We start from the raw sequence: 19725 nt of genomic DNA on the forward strand, positions 1-19725 counted from the left end.
CTCAACATCTATGCATCATTTTCATCTAATTGTTCCCTCTATTCTAGCAGCTCTTTGTCAGGGGCCACATGGGAGAGGGGAAAATTACAGACTACCTGATAATTAGCAAAGTTCACAGTAGAACTTGGATCCGTACAGAACTAGCGGCTCCACGCTAGAGCCGCTTTCTCTTAGCAACTAATTAAGTCCGCCTCTGAGGGCTCCTACTGTGGTGGAGGTAGATGCTGCAACAGCAGAATCCAAAAAAAGACGACAGCGAGAGAGAGTGAGAGAGTTAGACTTGCCTTCGTCTTTCTTTAAACCGAGGAATAAAACTGACTCTAATGCTCCTGGTGTTTTATTATTTGTTTCAGACGTAAATGGATTTCCTTCCCAAATGGAAGTATCAGTGGTGGTCACCATTACACACCACTCCAAACAGCAAGGCTTGTTCAGCTCATGACACACTTTAATTATTATAATGGCATTATCCATATCCGTCGATGTAACACGGAGTGAAGGAACAGCTGAGCGCAGTGGGCGTTAAGCGCAGGTTTTTAATCTCCTGCAGTTGAATTAAGCTTCTATCTAAAGAAGACTTTATTGGCGATGCTATCATCATCACTGCAACAGATTATTAAGCGGGATGCATCATCAAATGTCATCGCTCGTACACGTCGGGTGGCCAGATTATCTCCTCAGGGGCCTTATTGGATATAATTATGATTTTTGTGTTTGTTTGTTTTCATTTAGTTCAAAATTTGCTTACCCTGCTGGGCAGAGCAATGTTTGCGCTGAAGTGCCGTGTGCAGCATGTCGGTTGCTTCAGAACAGGCGCAAATTATTTCACACTAATTTAATCAAAAATGTATCTTAACTTAAAACATTCACTGATCAAGCATATTAATGATTAGGTAACTATAACATAAGTGTTCATTTGTTGACAGTAATTGATTCATTAACTAACATTAATATTGAATAACAAATATTTTCAGCATTCATAATCTTTGCAAATCTTTTTTGAAATATTAATTAAAAGTGTTCAGATCATTCACTATTTTCAGCTGGAACAACTTGATTTTTAATTAATAAAAATCATTTCTGTATAACTGTTACTGGAATTTTATATTTAATACATTTATTTAAACTCTGAAATTAAACAATTATTGTATTTGTCAATGAAATTCATTCTCAGCACAAACTCACAGCAATTCATAACTTTATAGGCTCATTCTTACCTTTTGGTACAAATTGTTTATCTCCTAATGATGGTTGGGTTCAGGGGTGGGGTTTGGAGGCATGCCTTCTTTTAAGAGTTGTGTGTTTTCATATGAATCATGAATTCATACAAATAAGTCACTTTATTCACCAATACAAAAAACAGACAAACAGACAGACAAACAGAAGCACAATAGGATGGACAGATGGAACAACAGAATAGAAATATGTGTTTGATGGATTGTTGGATGGATAAAGATATTATTTTTGATAAAATGATGGATGGATGGATGGATGGATGTAAGAAGAATAGAAGGACTGACAGGTGGATGGATGGACAAAAAAGCAATGAAGAATGGAAGAACGGAAGGAAGAAGAGACAGATGAAAGCACAGAATGTTGACAGATGGAACAACAGAAAAATATATTATGTTTGATAAAATGATTGATGGATGGATGGATGGATGGATGGATGGATGGATGGATGGATGGATGGATGGATGGATGGATGGATGGATGGATGGAAGACCGAAAGGAAAAAGGAATGGTTGGAAGAACGTACTGACAGATGGATGGATGGATGGATGGATGGATGGACGGACGGATGGATGGATAGATGGACGGACAAACAGATGGAACAACAGAATGAAAAAGAGATGGTTGAAAAAAAGAATAGACAAACAGATGGATGGAATGGATGGAAGGACAGAGGTTTGATGGATTGATCAACAGAAAAAGATATTATGTTTGATAAAATGATGGATGGATGGATGGATGGAAGGATGGAAGGAAGGAAGGATCAATGGATGGTTGGAAGAACGGATGAATAGACAAACTGATGGAAGGAACGGATGGAAAGACAGAAGGTTGATGGATGGAAGAACAGACAGAAGGACAGACGAACAGAAGGACAAAGGATGGATTGGCGGAACGAAAAAAAAAAAGTTTTTCTGTTGTTCCATCCATCAACCATCTGTTCCTTCATCCGTTCCATCCATCTGTTTGTCCATTCATGGATGGATGGATGGAAGAACAGAAGGAAGAAGGGCTGGTTGGAAGAATGGATGAATGTACGAACAACAAAGAAAGATATTATGTCTGATAAAATGATGGGTGAATGAGGGAAGAATGGATGAATGGATGGATGGATGGATGGATGGATAGATGGACGGAGGGATGGATGGATGGATGGATGGAATAACAGATGAATAGACAAACGGATGGAACGGATGGACAGAAAGTTGATGGATGGAACAACAAAAAAATATATTATCATGTTTGATAAAATGATGGATGGCTAGATGGACAGATAAATGGATGGATGGATGGATGGATGGATGGATGGATGGATGGATGGATGGATGGATGGATGGATGGTTACTTGGAAGAATGGATGACTGGACGAACAGATGGATGGAATGGATGGAAGCACAGAAGGTTGATGGGTCAACAAAAAATAAGTTTGATAAAATCATGGACGAATACATGGATGAAAGAAAAGACTGAAAGACAGATGAACAACAGGACAATAGGATAGACTGATGAACAAAAGAAAGATATTATGTTTGATGGATGGATGGAAAAATCAAATAATAAAAAGAAATATTACATTTAATAAAATAATGGATGGATAGATAAACACACACAAAGCTTGCTAATTATCTAAAAAAAAAAAAAAAAAAAAACATGTTTTAATATTTAGAACAATAACTCCTTGTTATAAAAAAAGTCACTGCTGTGAACCCCAGGGCCAAAAGAGGACAGCTGAAGGCAGCCAGAAGTGATGTCTGGGCATTTGTGGCCATCCTGACGAGACTCCAGCGACACGGCGCGACTGTTTGTGATGCAATCCAAGAGAGAGCAGCAGACGAGGCTTAGCAGAGGCAGTCATTATTTTCTGTGCAATTAGAGGAAACCTGAAGTCCTTGATAACGAGCGCAAAAAATGCCACATAATTAGAAATACACCACAAACACCATTATTGTCAGGAGAACACGGCCGTATAATGAAGCAATTATAAATGAGCGGCTGAGCTCCTGTCATTAATTTCAGCTTTTAAGGATGCGAGAAGATGAGCAGAGGCTAAATGTTTCAGAGAGAGTGAGCGCTGAGAGGGTGCTTAAGGTAGTCAATGCCGTCAAAACCACTTGAGGTTCCCCTCAACGGCCAGATAAAGCCTTAAGTGCCCTGTGGAAAGACTCCTCTGAGCCGGAGTGTGCGAGGAAGAGCTTCGAGCGTTAACTTCTGAGCCCATTATGGCCGTCACCAGCAGAGTGTTTTTACACACTCATGTGCACACGTTCAAAAGCGCAAACTGAGGAACTGATGTTGATGCAGAACTTCAGACTTGAACTAACATTCAGCTGAACTAACATCATTAAAAGCATTCCAGAGAGTGAGGAAGAGACCGAATAGAGACTCTCTCTATTGATGGGTTACACTTTACTGAAGCTGCTTTTCCATTGTACACGGCATTCGGACATAACTGTTGGCATTTGCCCCCTATTGACCGTCGCATTGAATATTTACTAAGCTTGTATGTGTAATCATGGGAGTCTCGGAAAACAGCCAAAGACTTGATTGTCATCATCATCATATTCTAATTTAGGTTTGGTATAGTGTTTGCATTATTTTATATCTATATACAGTATAATGCATATTCATTCATTCATTTTCCTTCGACTTAGTCCCTTTATTCATCAGGGGTCACCACGGCAGAATGAACCGCTACCTTATCAGCATGTGTGTTACACAGCAGATACCCTTCCAACTGCAACCCAGTACTGGGAACCAACACACACTCTTACATTCATACATATCCACAGGGAGAACATGAAAACTCCACACAGAAACTGACCAGGACTCAAACCACTGAGCATGCATACGTATGTGTATTTTACACATATATTGTTTGTTGATTGTTATATAGCATTTCAATGTTTTACCAGAGACAAATTGCCAATTTATATGCTGTATAGAGCAGATTATTTGTTTTCGTGCTACTCAAAAAAAAAACTCATGTATGTCCTCTCTCAGGTCGCATATATATTCTGTGATACTTTTCTCTGAAAGCAGGTCAATATTAACCCACACTGATTTGCTGCATATAGGTGTGTCTGTGTTGAAATTGTTATAGGGGCAGCATGGTGGCGTAGTTGGTTTCACCTCACAGCAAGAAGGTCGCTTGTTCGAGCCCCGGCTGGGTCAGTTGGCATTTCTGTGTGGAGTTTGCATGTTCTCCCCATGTTCGCTTGGGTTTCCTCCGGGTGCTCTGTTTTCCCCCACAAGTCCAAAGACATGCATTATAGGTGAATTGGGTAAGCTAAATTGTCCATAGTGAATGAGTGTTCATGGATGGATGTTTCCCAGTGATGGGTTGCAGCTGGAAGGGCATTCACTGCGTAAAACATATGCTGAATAAGAACGAGCCTATGGTGTTGCAGGTTTGACATCCACTAAAACCTTGCTTTTTCCACAAAAGGAGGAAAAGGTGTTAAGATACAGGGTTCCAGAATGATGATTCTATCAACAAGCTTCAACATCTATAGAACCTTTGCTTTAAAACAGGCTTAGGTATAAAGATTCCTTAGAATATTTATATTTTGTATGTATATTTACATTCACAGTGGTGCAGTGGTATAGATTATAGGTGATAGGCAAGGCTTGACATTAACACCCGCCAACCAGCCAAATGCGGGTAAATTTTAGCAGTGGCGGGTAAAACAAACGCTTCCACTAGCCACTTTGGCTGGTTGAAAATAATTTTCCCAGATAATAATTCTTAAAGCAGAATTAATGGTCCGATCTTAGAATCGAGAAGCAGCATGATTGACAAAAATAAATGCGTTCACGTGAGTAATAGAAAACAGGTGAATACCGAATGAGAGGAAGATCATTACCGCTAACAGCTGAGGTGATGCGCGTGACTGTTTAAAACCCGTGCTCGCTCCCGTTTCCTTGTGTGAAGCAACTGTGTCTAGAAACACAACCGATATGATCAGTTCTCTTTCAAATAGACAGGACAAAAAGTGATGAACATGCACCCACAGTCTTACTGCTTTCAAGAGCTCCAGATTTGTCTTTTTGTAAGCAAAACTGGTTGCTTTCGCTTTAACCATTCTTTGAACAGATTATTTATGGGTCTAACGTTAACCGTGCGTGTGTGATCATCCTTTCATAATCACACAGTATGTTTTTAACTGCTTTCTTCTGCATTAATATGGTTAAATTGTCGTTTTTTACAATAGCATTGCTTTAAAGCAGTGGTCACCAAACTTGTTCCTGGAGGGCCGGTGTCCTGCAGATTTTTGCTCCAACCCTAATCAAACACAACTGAACAAGCTAATCAAGGTCTTACTTGGTATATTTGAAACATCCAGGCGGGTGCGTTGAGGCAAGTTGGAGCTAAACCCTGCAGGGACACCGGCCCCCCAGGACCGAGATTCGTGACCCCTGCTTTAAAAGGGAGATTAACTCCCCATTTATGTGTAGTTAACTGGTGATCTGGAACCTTGCAGAACAGATTACTGTGCGTATGTTTTGTTAAATTAAAAGTATAGTATACAGCTTTATTTTGCTTTCTTTGACACATTTGAACTTTAAACACATCAAACATAATAATTTATGTTTGATGTGATCAGAGATAAATTTGGTAAACCCTTCATTTTGAGCACTGAACATTATATGAAATAAAAACAAATTGTAATACTATAAAACTATGACCCATTTGCTCATGCTCAATGAGCAAGCTCATACACGACACACAAAATAAATGAATGAGGAGGCATGTGGAGATAACGCAAGATCTAAATCAAGAAATTTTAGTAAATACATTTTTATGTCAAAGTCATATTTATATGTATAAAATATATTTTCTCAACAATAAAATTGTGGCAAGTGAAAATGGCGAGTGGCTAGTAATGTTGGAAATCTACTAGCCACAGTGGCTGGTGATCAAAAAAGTTAATGCCAAGCCCTGGTGATATGCTATAGGTGAATTGGGTAGTCTATGTGTAGTAATCGTAGTGTATGTGTGTGCATGAGTGTGTATGGATGTTTCCCAGTGATGGGTTGCTGCTGAAAGGGCATTCACTGTGTAAAACATATGCTGGATAAGTTGGCAGTTCATAGGCAGTCCAGATTAATGAAGGGACGAAGCCGGGAAAAAAATGAATGAATGAACGAATGTTACTGCTAGTTTAGGCAATATACTGTACATGGTGTCATTGTTTTCACAAAATCTTGTTTTTTGCACTTAACATTGGGGTAAAACAGTATAATATTTGGGAACATGTAATCTCCTTTTCAAAAATGTGTTATTTAAGCCCACCAAAATGGCATTGTGGGGTAAATAAATGGCAAAATGACATACCCTATGAAAAAACCCCAAAAGTTTCTTCTAAGAATTGATCACTAAATGGTTGAAAAAAATAAACAGTTCTACAGCGTTTTGTAAGCTTTCTCTCTAAGTTTGCACATCCTATATATGTTTGTTTGGCACGGGCAGAACTGTACGCTAATCGTATTAGCCTATAAACTTAAAGGCAGAGAGAAAGCTTCATTACGGCCACACTTGGAGGAAAGAGAAAAACTGCTCATCCAAGAAAATAACTCAAACGCATTGATCTGGCTTTGAAATCCACACGCAGTTCTCCTTAAAGCCCGCCAATTAAAAAAGTGGGGGTGAATTTCATTAAAATGCCACACGCTTAGTCTTGATCCACCAACACAGCGCAAACACGTGGACATAACGCTTTATTAATGAGAATTTTTCTTCTTTGCTTGCCTCCCTGCATCAAGACGATCCGCAGTGAAATCCTAGACCTTTAAAAATATACATACACACACACACACAGTAAAGAGCGGAATATGTGCTAAAGCATTGCGTGGTAAACATGAAAACGGCAGTCACTTCTTGTTCGCACACACAGCATGCATTGAACTCCAAAGACGTTGGCGTCATCCAGCACACTTAGAAATACAATCTTATTAATAGAAAGGCTGGTGCTACAGGCACACTACATCATTATTGTCTTGAGAATGCAGTGCTAGAGAAGGAGGCAATTAGGCTGAGGAAGCTGCGAGGTTGCCATTATTTTAGCATTTAATGACCAGGCGCTACGGCAGGGGCTTGATGCAGAAATGAGGGTCTCAGCTCTGAAATTATGCATTATCTGGCAGATCTTAGTGCACCCCCCCAAGACTCCTCTCCTTCACCATGAATAAATTTACATGGGAATGCTTATTTCTCTAATTTAGGCAGTAAAATTAGAATATACAATACAAATCTACCCGTGGAAGACAAGCATCTACTCACTGTTTTGGTTTTTAATGACCCTGTTTCATGTCTTCCTGTGCTTTTTTTCCTGTTACAGGGGCGGGGGCTGGCACAGACTTGTGGAAATGAGAATTGTGTCTTTCCTTCATTAGTTTAAATATGATTTTTGCAAAATGGAGGAGTGTTTTGAGGCCTGTGTAAGTTAGCTTAGTGTTTGTGGTAGGGCTTTTGTTTTAAAAGTGAGAAAACCTTTGGCTACAAAAACAAATGTATAAAAAAATGGAGTCAAACCACTATTTAAGCCTCAAAGGAATGCCAAATAAGTATAGATTAGTGTGCACCATGAGTGTTTTCAAACAGGTTTCCTTAAACACTCACCTTGTTTGTCATTAGTCATTGGACAGTCAAACCCACTGGTCATTGGTTGAGCTACTGTTGATGGGCTGATCAAGATCCTGAAACAAACAGAAGAACGTTTTGAAGTCCTAACTGACTCTGTTAATACATTTAAGAGGAATAAATACACAAAGGGCTTTTTTGGTTTACTATAATTCTGCATATTACGCTGGAATGAGTCAAGTTGAGCTTTAGTGTCATTGCACTACATGTGTGGACATAAGGTGGACAGAAATGCTGTCTCGCATGACCACGGTGCTACAAAAATAAACATAAGCATAAATATGAGCACAACACTGGATGCAAGAGATGTTTAAACCCATGCTTAACTAACATACTGGAGCAGTAATCTAACTATACTATCTTATATATACTATACTAAGTATATGTTTACATACTTTTACACATATGCAGGGTTTCAGCAAGTTAAATTTAAAACTTTTTAAGACATTTTTTAAGTCTGTTAGGAATCAAATTTTAGACATGGCTAAATGCTAAGGAGTTTTTCGAATGGCCTAGTTGAAAAAGATTTTTATTGGTAACTAGGGTTGTAACAATATACCGGTATGACGGTTTACCACGATTTGAATGTGCACGATTATCATACCATGAACAATTGCATATCAACAGTTTTAACCCTTAAAGACCGAGACAGCTGCCCGCGGCTAAAAATAAGTATTGCTCTTAAATGTTTAATAACTTTTGATCCGCTGATCCGATTCATACATTTCAAAGATTGGCATAAAGAAGAGAATCTCAGCTTTCCAGTGCTGTATCACATAACATTCACGGACTTTCAGAGGCTCCGGAATCAGTGCGGTTACGTCATCAACATTTGACAACGCTGATTTTACAAAGAAATGCTCGTCACTGTGTCTCCGGACAAATCAGACATGATACATTGATGCATTATCCCTCCTCCATGCCCAGATTGGTTCAAACTCGCTATATCACAACCAATAAGCATAGGTTTCGCTTTTGTTTGTGGACCAAGCTTTTTGAACAACACGGAATGAGAGAAAGGCATACATTTATGCGCGGCTAAATAAAACGCAAAAAAAAAAAGTTTTGCATAAAATAATTCTCATACTAAGTACTTTTGCATGAACAGCAGCACAGAAACATGACAAAACAGTGACACAGCAAAGACGAACTGCTGCTCTTGCTCTTTTCAAAAGACGCAAATGAAGGTGCAGCTGTTTGTCTACATTGCAGACAACCATATCCAAATCCATATCCACAGACAACCATATCCATGCTGGCACATAAAACCTAAGGATGTTCCATATTGAATCTAGTTTCGTTATGTAACTATTTATAGTATAGTAAATATTTATATCTATTTTTTACTGAGGATTTGTTTATTTGGACTTTATTTGGACTTTGACACATTATTTATTATTTTCTTATTTTTATTTGTTCATTGTAAGTGGTGTTGTTTATAGTAACTAAAAATATATTATTTGGAAAAAGTCAAATTTGCTTCACTGTTCTATTATTTTGTAACATTTGTAACATACCGTATACCGCGAAACCGTCAAACCGTGGTATTGTTTTAGACGATTATCATACCGCAAAAAATTCATACCGTTACAACCCTATTGGTAACACTTTATTTTGATTTGATTGATTTTTCCATTTGAGTATAGACTGTCTGCTTAATATCTGCTGATACTGCTCCTTCAACAGACTTTTACTTGACTGTAAGAAACTTTGCAAGTACATGTCAACTTACACTAGCCACAATCATAACCCTAACCTAACAGTCTACTTATAATCTAATGAGAATTAGTTGGCATGATGCAATGTAACTTAATTCAACAAACAGACCATCAAAATAAAGTGTGACCATTTAATTTGCCCTATTAAACTTATTTTATAATTGAATACATTTACTAATACAATAATAATTTAATAATTAAAAACAAATAATTATTTTTGTTAAATCTGCGCAAAATATTTTAAATATTGTCAAAAACAAGCAAGGTTTAGTTGTATACACTTTTCTCAATATAACCTTTCTTAAAAAGAAAAAAAAAGTTTTAAAAAATTTTTTAAACTCTAATAAACTAAATGTATGGACAACAGTCTGTCCAGGTCAGCTTCCTCAGCAGTAAACACATGGAAAACTCTTAAACAAATGTTATTGTAAGAAAAATAATTAAACCATTAAGGTAAATAGAGTTCAAAAGTCTTAAATAAAAAGTGAAAAGTTTTATTATTAATTTAATGAACAGATTGGGTAGCTATACATGAGCAAAGGAAAATTAAGACATGTTTTCAAAGGATTTAAGACCTACAGCACAACATTTCATTAAATGTGAAACTTTTTAGAGAATACAATTTATTTTTTGAAATTAAAGACTTTTAAAGACTTTTTTCCTGACATTATTCATCTGGAGAAAAATATAAATAAGTCAAACTGATAAATGGCACAAAACATCCGCTGATTGTCATTTTAATATCCAAAATGTTACTTTTTTGCGCTATATTGTTAAGCAAATATAGAAAAATACATCTTTCAGAAGAATAAGCACAGAATAAATTATGTCTGGTATTGTTTTGTTATACACCAGAGCTGTTAAGACTGGCATTTCAACATAATCATATAAAATATTAATAAATACTTCAATATCATTTTCACATTGAAAGAACACACACAAACACACACACACACACACAAAAAGTTAAGCTGGCGTTATGGCATATGACATACATTCATAAACATTAAAGCAGTATATAACATTAAAAAATGTTAAGGTTGACATTTATGTTACATAAAACATTAATAAATAATTTAATAGTAAGTACAAAACACACAAAATGAAGTGTTGTGTATAAATTCATACACTCATATGTATACACTGCTAAAATCATAATCAGATTATGATTATTACCCCTCATGCTAGAAATTACATAGCTGCCATTATACTTTAGGGTTTTATTATAGTTTTGGCCCTTGGCATTAACAAGTTCATAAACGACTACTCTCAATAATGACCTCTGCGCCATAAAACATCATTTTGTTATAATACAACCTCATAATATCACCCAAAAGCAATTTGTCTGACGTTTCTTAGCACGGTCAGCTTTAGCTCTTCAGTGAGGATCACAGCAGCAGAAGTTTGAGCCATTCGCTGAAGTCGAGCCGTGTCTCTCACTGCTAAGAGATGTTCATCATTCTTGATCTGAGTCTGTCAGGCCCTGGTGTTTTAGTGCCTCTTGCTATTAGGCAGAATTGACAGGCCAAGAAGGTAGCGAATAGCAGAAACGTGTGAAATTAAGGAGGGCATCGTGTGTGTGTGTGTGTGTGTGTGTGTGTGTGTGTATACGCGTGATGGGAGAGAGCAAGTGAAGTGTGGCCGTCATTTAATCTGCAATTTATCAGTTTAGGCTGCACCTTGTTACAATGGAGCGAAATTGTTGCTGCCTTCAGGAGAGACGAGATGGCGTCTCGTCTCTTCCATCGCCCCCCCTCTCTTCTTTCTCTCATTCGCTCTTTCTCTGCATGCACCTCTTAATGTAGGCTGACAGCGGGGGGCCGCATGGAGTGCCAGAGATATGCTAGAGAGGTATTTTTTTATTGTTATTATTATTATTTCTGAAAACCCTCAATTAATATATAGCGTTGTCATCCCCTCCATGGGCGAGCGGCTATAGCTGTGTGATGGAGAGAAAGAAAGAGAGAGAGACGCCTGTGGAGGCTTGAATGTGTGTGTGTGTCATTCAGGGCCGAGGTCACACACTCAGGTCGGTTGCTTTGGGAACATTCGTGCACAAACATACACACACACATTTCTTCTATAACGCCGAGCACATTCATTTCAGGGCAATCAATGCTTAATTGGCATTTTTCCCATTAGGCCTCTCTATTAATGTCTTTTTAAATCAGATTTGTATGAGTTGTGAGCTAGTTCATGTTAGATTTCCCATTTTAGAAGCCTAATCGAATTACTTCATTGGCTTCTGTGGAATGGTATTTTTCTATATCCATGACAATATTCGATTTAAATGGCCTCCCTGCTAAACAGGTTGACAAGCATAGTGTATTAATCTTAGCGCAGTGTCTCCTGAAATGACATGCAATCTGCCATGCGCTTAGCCGTGTTTACGTGCACCGATGTTTGCGAATGAAGTGTCCATCATGGCGTGGGGAGAAAAAAAACCTCTGCGAACCCTCATGTGGTTTTGGTGTAAAATGTGACTTGCTTAAAAAAAAATGAGGTTCCAAAAGACGGTTTTTACAGTTGTGCTGCAAGCAAACCAGTTTTGCATTCCCAAAGAACCATTACAGAAAATAAAACATTTGTTGATTGTCTTAGATTTCTTTTGACTGGCAAAAAGCTTAAAAAAATACAATTAAAATTATGAAACTGAAACTAAATTACTGAAATGAGATCTGAACAATTGCAATTCCCACCCTATGTACCACCCAGCAACTCAGTTGGTAACTCAGTGTATACAGTATAAGGTAAATCCTCAAACGGTTTACATCCCCTATTGTAATTAGGGATGTCCAGATCAGATTTTAGACTTGGAATCGGACACATCTATAGTTATGAGGTAGCACAAAGTTAGACCTCTTTCTAGACTTCACACAGAAACAGCATTGCGTGCAGCATGACATCACAATGTTGCAGAGACACTATTGGTTAAATGCCTGCAAAAGTAGAACACGGAAGCAGCTTAAAGCAGAAAGCACGAGTATGTCTGCGGTCTGGAGGTATTATAAAGTTGATGATGACAACATTGCCATGGCAAACTGTGAGATATGTAAACTGCCTGCTGGGTATTTTAAGCTGAGGTGCTATCTGTTTTTATATTCACTGTTGCACAAAAATCCAAAATTGAAGAATGGATGTTATTTAATATTTGACTGTTCAAGCTACCTCACAGAAGTGCTCTGTTTGTTAACAGTATTGGTAAATGTTACAATAAGGTGAATTAAATAAAAATAAGGAAAAGTCTGGTTCTAGTTCTTTGCTCTCCTTTATTTAGAAGTATCAGATCAGGTTTTGGAATTGGTCCATACTCAAAATCAAATGACTCGGAGGCAAAAAAAAAACCTAATCAGGATTGTCTTAATTATAATGACATAAAAATACCAAATACCCATAAATAATGAAAAGAAAAGCTCATCTGCTAAAGGGATGGTCACGCAAAAAAAATTGAATCTCATCATTAATACACTTTACACTTCATAACCTATTTGAGTTTCTTTTTTCTGATGAACACAAAGGTAGTTTTTATGACAAACATTGGTTGATGGTACCTGTTGACTTCCAAACTTATTTTTCGTACTATGGAGTACCATGATTTTACCAGCATTTTTCAAAATAACTCCTTTTGTGTTCAACAGAAGAAAAAACTCAAAGATTTTACACCACATGAGAGAGAGTAAATGGTGAGGCACTTTTCATTTTTGGCTGAACTATCTCTTTAAAGTGCCCGTGAACTGGAAGCTGTGACCGTTTATATCCTGTATACGGGAGAGTTATTACAACAAACAGTCTCCTCACCATTTCTGTTTGTTGCCAAAACCAACAGTTGGAGCAGCTAGCCACGCCCACTTGCTAAGATATACGCTATCTGACAATTTAACTAAAAACAAACATGAAATCCATTTTCAGATTTTTATTAAAGATTAGGAGGGCAAACAATTTATTTTTTCTTAATGACATGCACAGATGAATTGTTCACCACAAAACTAGCAATGTGAGCCGACAAAATCATATGGTTAGTTTTGATTTTACGTGGACTTTAAAGCATAGTCCAAACTAGGGATGCCACGGTTCTCAATATAACATTAAACCATACGGAACGACCTCCACAGTTCAATACGCGCTTGTGAATTGCGGTTTTCTCGGTTTTGCGTTTAAATAATTTATGTGCGTTTTATATCTCCCTGAATTGACTGTGTGTGCCTGTGAGTCCACGAGCTGAGATAAGGAAGCTCCTCCCCGGGAGTAAATATCCATTCACTATGCTCTAAAGTTAGGGGGGGCTTGACTTTCATTCCACACTTTAGCATGGCAAGCGGCGGTGAAGCGAGGCTGAGGCAACAGTACCAGGAAGCGACAGCAAAGTGAGGCAATAGTACGAGAAAGTGCTACCGTCTTTCAAATCTGCAGCGTGAGGACAATTCAGTTTTGTTTTAAGCATAATGCCAATAAAAGAAAAAATGGTGAACAAAAAATAACTGTGAGCAAGAGTTGTTATACACGTATAACCATGACTGCACATCTGTAGCGCCATCACCCAGCAATATCACTGTCTAAAGGCAGGATAGCAGATAGAGTAATAAAGTCCTCCAAATACCAACAATCCCTCGCTAGATCTACCCAACTAATTCCGAGAGACACATTAAAATAACAAAGGCAGTGCGGATGTTTATTGCTAAAGATTTGCAGCCGTTTTCCGTGATCGGAGATGCAGACTTTTGTCATTTTATAAGAAGCACTCGATCCGCGTTACAGTCAACAGTCTCGCATTTTTTCAACACCAAGTTTATTTATGTTTACTTAAGTACAAATATTTTTATTTGAAATGGTCAATTTATTTAACTTCACATGTATGTTTATTTTGATAGTGTAGGATTTTATGTGTTCCCCAGTTAGTATATGGGCTACCAGCAGCTTTGAGATTTCAGTGTTAATTTTTTTTAGTGTACTTTTCTTGGCTTTTAAATAAAACAAAATGAGTATTGCAATTGCAATAAATCTTACTGTTTCTATTGCCTATAGAATAAAAAAAAACACACGTTAAGCCATGAGAACCGAACAGAACCGAAAACCGTGTTAAAAAACAGAGGTATGTATTGAACCGTAAGCTAACTGTATCGTTGCATCCCTCGTCCAAACAAACAACCCTTTAAGAGAATCATACAGCCGCCTCCACTTCTCCAAGTTGCCAGATGTACACGTAATCATTATAAGCATTTTGTCACTGGATTTGTTATTTAATACTAATACAAAAAGTGTTAATTAAGTCACTAGGGCTGTAATAAAGAGTGATGAGGTTTGGGATTAGCGATTCTGTTTCCTATAACAATATTTGAACTTTTTTTTGTACAATTTTCTTTCGTTCGTTTGTTTGTTTTATAGTAATATTTGTCAAACCTCAATAAAAAGACACTTATAGGGATAGTTCACACAAAACTGAAAATTCTATCATTTACTTTACCTTTACCTGTTTCACAAAAGAGGATATTTTGAAGAATGCTGAAGACCTGCAACCATAGACTTCCCGTTTGTTTTTCCTACCATTGAAGTCAATTGCTACAGTTTTCCAGCTTTCTTCAAAATATTTTCTTTTGTGTTCAACAGACCAAAGAAACTCAACAGTTTGAACAGGTTCATTTTTGGGTGAACTATCCCTTTAAATGGACAAGCGGCAATCAAATACGAAGTGTGTGGACAGTTTATTGCTGTGAGAAAACCATATTCAATGCATATGCATACAACAAATATAATTATCATCACATCAACAATATGAAACTGTCAAAGCCATTTAAACTGTAGCATAATCACCCTTAAACAGATATGTTTGTAGAAATACAGAAATTAAAAAACACTAGCAAGAATGTAGACTATAGTATTTCATTACGTTTAGTTATACTACCTACATTTACAGTGGAAGTCACACTTAAACTCCTAAACATTTATTGTTTATGCAAATCTTGTACAGCTTAAGTTGTCATTCATTCTTCATACACCATATCCTATTAGAGAAAATGTAAACTTTAAAAAATGTAAACTTTAAAAAAATGAACTACTGATACATTAAACAAAATTACACATATTATGTATTGTAGCCATTATTTAACACAATTTTATCAACCCCTCCCCCAGATCTCACAATTTCCAAACCCTGGCAATGGTCATGCAAATAAACTCATGCACTCTCAAACTGAAGCATTATATTAGTATAATTAATTTTGATGAAATTAATTTGAGGATACTGAATTATTGTCATACTTTACAAAAAAAATGCAAGGGTGCATAAAATATAATACATATTTAATTATTAACCAGGCATAACATGTCTCTGTTTCTTGAGGTAGTTGCTTTGGAGTTAAAACTAAACAGCAAAGTTGTCGAAGCAGTATATGTATAGCATTCAGTAAATCCACCCCCAAAAAAATTAATGGTCAGTCTATGGTGGGATTCTACACCAAGCATTGCGGCGCCGTTATCACACAGCACTTTTTCAACAAGAGCCTCTTTAATAGCGAGCAAATTCACCTTTGTTAGCCTGCTGGGCTGACAAGCAGGGCAGGGAAGCCAGGACCAGCCCTGTTTAATGCCTGTGCCCTGTAAAACAGCATTGCGCAGCAGAAAAGTCAGGCTTGTGTTAAATACCTGCAGGGCAGACTCCAGGCAACCGGGGGAGAAGAAGAGAGAAATGGAGGGAGGAAAGAGAACTAGGGCATCTAAAAAAAGGAGAGGTGGGGAACAGGAACTCTCACCTGGCAGGATTTGATGACACACATAAGTTGCAGGTTTAATTTGAACTAAGTTACAGAATAGCAACAGTCTGTGTTACACTGATAGAACATTGAATTTTGCACATGTGGGTTATATATATATATTAAATTGAGAATTATTAGCCCCTGTATTTTTTCCTGTTTAAAAGAGAGAATATTTTTTAACACACGTTTCTAAACATAAAAACTCATTTCTGATAACTGATTTATTTTATCTTTGCCATGATGACAGTAAATAATGTTTTACTAGATATTTTTCAAGAAACTTTTATACAGCTTAAAGTGAAATTTAAAAGCTTTACTAGGTTATTCAGGTTAACTAGGCAGGTTAGGGTAATTAGGCAAGTTATTGTATAACAATGGTTTGTTCAGTAGATGATCTGAAAAAAAATTACCTTAAAGGGGCTAAACATTTTTACCTTAAAATGTTTTTAAAAAATTAAAAACTGCTTTTATAGCTGAAATAAAACAAATAAGACTTTATCCAGAAGAAAAAATATTATCAGACATACTGTGAAAATTTCCTTGCCCTGTTAAACATAATTTGGGAAATATTTATAATATAATATCATAAAATATAATTCTGAATTCAACTGTATATATCTATTTATATATATATATATATATATATATATATATATATATATATATATATATATATATATATATTTTTTTTTTTTTTTTTTTTTTTTTTTTTCTGTTATGGTTCTGCTGTTTTGTGTAGTTCAAAAAGTGTAATTGCACATCTCTTGCTTTGATAGTTATCGTAAGTTTTCAGAAATAAATAAATAAATACTTGCCAGGTTGGAAACTATTTAAAAATGAAACCATAAAACATTACATGTGCTGCTATGTAATAAATATGCTGGTAAATGAAAAATGAAAAGTCACATTTTTTAATGAGGACAATACATGCTTCTGTTTAGTAACTACGAATCGCATCCAATCCTCAAAAGACAGTATTGCAGTTTTCAATAAAATAAAATATTTCTCAATAAATTATAGCATGAGCAGCAAACAATATTAGAACTCATCCTGAAGAATCATGAGTTATGATAATGAAGGGGAGAAAAAGACTTTACTCCAAAAAATACATATTAAAAAAAAACAATGAAATGTAATGTAATATGCTGTTATAGTTTAAATAAACAAATTATTATTTAAATTGAATGATACAATTTCAGAAAACTACTGTGAAAGAGTCGATAAATTATGGCCAGTATGAAATATGTCATTTATTTTCCTTTGGCTTAGTCCCTTTATTTATCTGGGGTCGCCACAGCGCAATGAACCTCCAAGTTATCCAGCATATGTTTTACACAGCAGATGCCTTTCCAGCTGAAATCCAGTACTGGGAAACACCCATACACCCTCACATACACTATACAGCCAAATTAGTTTATTCAATTCACCTATAGCGCATGTCTTTGGACTGTGAAGAAAGCGGAGCACCTGTGATCTCCACACAGAAATGCCAACTGGCCCAGCCAGGACTTGAACAAGCGACCTTCCTGCTGTGAGGTGACAGTGCTAACCACTGAGCTACCGTGTCACCTAGTATAAAATATTTACATTCAAGAATTCCTAAAATAAATCCTAAGAAAATTAGATTTGCTGTAGACCAATAATTAATATTATCATTAATAAGAACTGTATAAAAGCAATCACACATACCTTTCAGTTTTTCAAAACTGCTTCCCAGTGTCATTCCATCCTTACCAAAATCAAATCACATGCACACTCTCTGAAAAGAGAAAAGATAATTACGCAATGAACAATAAAGGGATGAACGATAACAATTAACTTTTCCATTCACAGTTAACACTGCAACAAATGCCCTGTTATTACCACAAGAAAAATCCAGCAGCTTCCTACTGTGAATATACATCTCTGCCCTGCCTGTGCTGAGATCAGATCTCTTCAGCCATGACGACAACTGCATTTTCTCCCCTCAAACGTGGATTAAACTCTTCTCCGATGAAGACGTGACTTGACATCCTCTGCTCGCTGCATGTCGGCGGTGGAGACGGCTCACTTTTCCATCGGGCACGTCGCCAGACAGTCTGCCCAGGGTCGGGTCCTCAAAGCGGGGCCGAGCTGTGGCCCGAGACACATTGGCGTGTAACTTTCTGTCACCTGTTGCTTGAGGGACGAGACTGAGACCAGTCACAGCAATGAAGAAGCAGTGGCACTGGTACCGGTGGAGTGAGGGAAACTGTGCGCCCGTCAATTCGGTTTCCTCAGGCACATCAGCGACGCAGCTCAGAGCTCATTTCTCATATTAACGCTGACAGAAATCAGCAAAAGCAGGCGTCAAGCATACATACTTAGGCCAGATCGCTCTCACTCGGCGGGAGCCATTGGCTACAGATGATGCATGTCTGATTGATCGCGCTGGTGGACTTTAGAGACGGCTCTGATAAAATATATCAACTTCTGAGATGAGCATTCTAGGCTGAGGTGAACACTCGTCAAGAGATGTTAAAGGGACAGTCCGTTCAAAAAGATGACAATAAGTTACTCGTCTTTGTGTTCTGGCAAACTCTTACTGAAACACTTAATAGGGTACAGGTAGGATATTAGTTGTGATAGACTAAAGATATAACTCATGGAAAAAATGAAAATGTACTCACTATTTATACTTACTCTCAAGTAGTTCCAAACCTTTATGAGTTTCTTTCTATTGTTCAGCACAAAAAAAGATATTTTGAAGAAAGCCGAAAACATGTAACCATTGATGTCTGTCGTAGGAAAAGCAAATACTATGGACGTTAATGCTTTTAGGCTTGCATCTTTCTTCAAAATATCTTCTTTTGTGTTCAACAGAACAAAGTGAGTCAAACAAGTATGGAACAAGACAAGTGCAGGGTGACTAAATGATGGAGATTTTCATTTTGAGGTGAACTAACCCCTTTAGCATGAACAAACAACGAATAATACGTTTATCACAGTATTTATTCACATTTGTTAAATTTATTCAATTTATCTTTATTTCACAATGCATACTGTGTCAAAGCAACTTAACATAGATGAATAATAAAGAGCAAAAGCCATACTATTTCAAATTGTGGAACATTCCAGTAAATTATCTAACATATTACTCTCAGTTAATGAAAAACATATCAGTTAATGAAAATAAAGCTGTTCATCGTTTGTTCATGTTTACTCACAGTGTATTTACTAATGTTACAATAATTTGGATTTTTTTATGCAAAATCCTAGCATTAACCTATATGATATACTGTTTGTGATTTGCATGTATTGCCATATATCAGTTTACAAAAATATTTTTCCCACATAAAAACAGAAACATAAAGTAAATACTGTAGTGTTCATGAGCCATACTATAGTAAAGTACTTGAAAAATATG

The 19725-nt window shown here is 36.8% G+C and overlaps 1 protein-coding gene across 12 annotated transcripts in view; it reads right to left on the reverse strand.

Annotated features, from left to right (window-relative positions):
- Positions 1-19725, reverse strand: part of LOC147835724 (uncharacterized) — an 83502-nt gene that overhangs the window by 60859 nt on the left and 2918 nt on the right. For 8 of the 12 annotated variants that reach the window (XR_015498140.1, XR_015498141.1, XR_015498136.1 and 5 more), the window contains exons 2-3: positions 18030-18099; positions 7853-7929 (exon numbers count right to left, since the gene is read on the reverse strand). The gene's annotated coding sequence lies outside the window, so the exon portion shown is untranslated. Of the gene's footprint in view, positions 1-7852; positions 7930-18029; positions 18100-18203; positions 19166-19725 lie in introns of those variants that run through there. The other 4 variants (XR_015498145.1, XR_015498143.1, XR_015498144.1 and 1 more) reach the window with 2 other exon arrangements.

The sequence above is a fragment of the Danio rerio genome, chromosome 8 (assembly GCF_052040795.2).
Source record: "Danio rerio strain M-AB ecotype USA chromosome 8, GRCz13ab, whole genome shotgun sequence".
Classification (NCBI taxonomy): domain Eukaryota; kingdom Metazoa; phylum Chordata; class Actinopteri; order Cypriniformes; family Danionidae; genus Danio; species Danio rerio.